The sequence below is a fragment of the Elephantulus edwardii genome, unplaced genomic scaffold (genome assembly GCF_000299155.1).
Source record: "Elephantulus edwardii isolate Elephantulus edwardi_28Jun2011 unplaced genomic scaffold, EleEdw1.0 scaffold00030, whole genome shotgun sequence".
NCBI classification, from domain to species: Eukaryota; Metazoa; Chordata; class Mammalia; order Macroscelidea; family Macroscelididae; genus Elephantulus; species Elephantulus edwardii.
The window spans coordinates 7,195,733-7,200,000 of record NW_006399780.1 but is presented as its reverse complement, the minus strand read 5'-3'; positions in this window follow the sequence as shown (position 1 = coordinate 7,200,000).

Below are 4,268 nucleotides of genomic sequence, written 5' to 3'. Positions count from 1 at the left end.
GCCTTTGAGCTGTGGTGCTGGAGAAGAGTGTTGAATATACCATGGACTACGAGGAGAACAAACAGGTTTGTCCTGGAGAAGGTGAAGCCAGAATGCTCCTTGGAGTCAGGGATTCTGAAGCTTCGTCTGACATTCTTTGGGCATGTTGCAAGGAGGGACTGGTCCTTGGAGCCAGACATCATGTTTGGCAGAGTGGAGGAGCAGCGAAGGAGAGGAAGATCTTCAATGAGATGGATCGATTCTTTGACTGGAGCGGTGGGAATAAGTGTGTTTGAGATGGCTAGGTTGGCACAGGATAGAACAGCATTTAGAGCTTTTGTGCATAGGGTCGCAAGCGACTCGATGGCACATACCAACAACAACATTACATATCTATAGTAAACAAAATTGTACATTATTGAGGAATAACATGGACACATAGATCAGAAAAAGACATAAAAAAAGAAGAAAAATAAAAAATACACTTACTCAAATAGGCTCAACTGATTTGGGGGAAGGGAGGGAAATAGAAAAGCAATTCAAGGGATTTGAAAAATGCCTTTTCAAAATATGGCACTGAAGCAACTGGGCATGCATAGGCTAAAAAAAGAGCCCAAGGTTCACATTTTATATAAAATTAACTCAAAACAAATCAGCCTTAAATGTAAAACCATAAAAATTTAAGGGAGAGAGGAGAAGAAAATCTTTGGAATCCAGAGTAAAGCAAAGAGCTCTGAATATGAAAATCTTTGAAATCCAGAGTTAAGCAAAGAGCTCTGAGTATGTTACCAAAAGCATGAATCATAAAAGGAAAATCTAATAATAAGAACTTTATCAAAATTAAAAGCTTTTGTTCTGCAAAGATCCTGTTAAGACTATAAAAAAGGCATTATCAGTGAAATACTACTTTATCTCTGATAAAGAATTCTGAACTTAATAGTTTAAAAATTCTAGCTTTGTGCAGTGACAATAAACATTGTAGCCTATGAAATTAACTGGAAGGGAAAAATTCAACTATAAAATGAGCAAAAGACATAATAATAAGATAGTTGCTGGGAAAAGACATAGTTATCAAACACATGAAAAGATATTCACAAGTAGTAGTAAATGAGGAAATGCAAATTAAAGTCCCAAAGAGATATCAGAAAAAGTTAAAATAAAATCTAGTGTGATTCCACCAAATGACAGTGAATATATAAAAAATATCTACATTCATATACTAATGGTTGTTGATATGTACCATCAAGTCAGAATCAACCGACCCATAGCTGACTTCTAGCGGGTTTTCAGAGGGAGGGCTTTCGAACAGGAGGAGATTGCCCATCCTTCTCCCATGGAGCAGCTTGTGGGATTTGAAACCTGTGCCTTTGGGATTGTAGCACAGCTTCTTGGCAGTAGGCCACCAGAGCTCCCTTATATTCATGGTCGCAACATAAGACAGGCTAATTCTAAAAAACAATTTGGCAGTTTCTTATAAAGCTAAATATGTAAATTTATTTTCCAGTAACTGCACTCTTTGACATTTATCCAAAGAAATGAAGATCTATGTTTACAGAAAACATGTCCATGAATGTTCATCTGTAATAGCCCCAAACTGGTAACAATTCAGATGTCCTTCAAACTAACTGTGGTACATCCACACCAGTAATTAAAAGCACAAGACACAACAGTGGATAAATACCCTGAAAATGACTGATGTACAACGGTGGATAAATACCCTGAAAATGACTGCTGTTGATAACTTCTATAGAGTCAACTCCCAACTCATGGAAATTTCATACATGAGACCTGACTATTGTGATCCAGAGTTTTCATTTGACTGCTTTTGTAGAAGTAAATTACTAAATCTTTATTCCTTGCCTATCTGTGAAACCTATAGTTGGACCAAGTGGCAGTCGTCAGAACAGAGTAGGGAAACACTGCATGGTTCAAAATTGGGAAGGGTGTATGCCAGGGATGTGCCCTATCTCCATACCTTTTCAACCTGCATGCAGAACAGATTATCTGAGAGGCTGGGCTCTGTGAGGAGAAGTGTGGCTTCAGGATTGGTGGAAGATCTATTAGCAATCTGTGTTATGCAGATGACACAACCCTGCTTGCTGAAACTGAGGAGGACCTGAAACACTTGCTGCAGAGGGTCAAGGACTGCAGCCTTCAGTATGGATTGAGGCTCAATGTCAAGAAGACAAAGATTCTCACCATTGGACCAACTGGCAGCCTCAGGATGGATGGTGAAGAGACTGAGATTATTAACAACTTTAGTTTGCTTGGCTCCATGGTCAACACTCTTGGCACTAGCAGCCAGGAAACCAAAAAGCATATTGCGATGGGAAAGTCTGCTGTTAGGGACCACTCCAGGGTACTGAAGAGCAAGGGTGCCACTCTGGAGACATGCGCCTGATGCAGGCTATAGTCTTTGCAATCACTTGTTATGCATCAGAGAGTTGGACAATGACTAGGGAGAATAGAAGAAGAATTGATGCCTTTGAGCTGTGGTGCTGGAGAAGAGTACTGAATATACCATGGACTGCCAAGAAAACAGATTCATCCTGGAGAGGGTTAAATCAGGCTCCTCCTTGCAGGCAAGGATACTGGGGCTTTGTCTGACATACTCTGGACATGTTGTAAGGAGGAACAGGTCCTTGGAGAGGGACATCATGCTTGGGACGGCATAGGAGGGGAAGACTCTCTATGAGGAGGATTGATTCTGTGACTGGAGTAATCGGGATGGGTGTGTCAGAGGCAGTATGATTGGCACTGGATAGAGCAGGGTTTAGGGCTGTTGTACATAGGGTCACTCTGAGTCACAAGTGACTCAACGGCACATAACAACACCTTAATCAGAAATTCCCCTGAAACGGTTTGAACATCAAAGCAGCATACAAGACTCCTGACAGAGAAATCATGGCTGCAATTGAGATGCACCCCAAAGTGAAGTAAAAAAAAAACAAAAAAACTCAAAAGCTTATATACAGTATGACTCCATTGTATAACATTCTTGAAATGACAAAATTAGAAAACTAGACAGGAGTTAATGACAAAGACAAGAAATCAGTGTCCTAAAAAAGGACAACATGAGACACACTCCTGGTGATGGAAATATTCTGTAATTTAACTGTGTCAACGTGATTGGGCAGTGTTTTTCAAGATTTTACCAGTAAGGAAGCTGGGGAAGAAGTATAACAGATGTCTCTATTAATTGTTATAACTGCATGCAGAGAAACAAAAACTATCCCCCAAAGTTTTAAAAACAATATCCTTAAAAAAAAAAAAAAAACAAAACACGAAGCACAAGGCAACTGACAGGAAATCTAGTAGTGAATAAACAAAGGGTCCTCTTCTCCCTAAATCTGAATTAATACTTAAAGATTGTGCTACCAATCAAAAAACGTACCCTCCCCAAGAGAAATTACCAATGTACACTTGCACACAAATACAAGTACACCCAGGCGGTTCAGAAAGAACAGCTGAGACTGTGCTAAGTACCTGACACATACGTCTAAACATCTGAATCAGAGAAGGAAAACACTTGTCCAGGCTCTACAAAACAAGCTGTGTAACTTGGGACAGATCACCTAAATTGGCTCCTATCACTTTTAACTTTTAAATATGATTAAATTTTAAATTTAACCAGACTAACGGTCTGGGATTCAGGGCCACAAAGAAACTTGTTTATATGGATTACAACCATTGATAATTATAATATAATACAACATGAGAAATTAAAATACATATTTTCAAACACAAGAGTACATAAGGGCGTATTTCCGATGTCATTCCCAAGCACATAGCCTCTCTTTATGCTCAGCTACTAAGCAAACGGTTTGGTGGTGGAATCTACCCAGCACTGGCTACCTACTTCTAGAAGTCACAGCTACTGAAAACCCTATGAAGCGCAAGTATATGCTCAATACAGGAGTCAGCATCTGCTCAACAGCTACTACTGTAGTTTTATTATTAAATAGTTGGGACCACACATTGAAAACCACTGGCTATCAAATGAAAGCACATTTAAGCATACATGTACATATGTGTACGAGAAAGATTTAAATGATATTTTTTAAAAAAACCCACGGGGTAAATCCATCACATGTATTTTTAACGTACAAGGTGTCAAGGTTAAAAGGGAAAAAACCTCCAAGTCGGATAGAGAACAACTTAGGCATCAATCACACAGCTAGGTAAAAAGACCTTTTAAAGAGTTGAGGAAAAGTGAACTTTATCGAGTGAGAAAGAGTTAAGAAGCGTTAACACTGCTGTACGATCATAACCAGTGCATTAAACCGGCA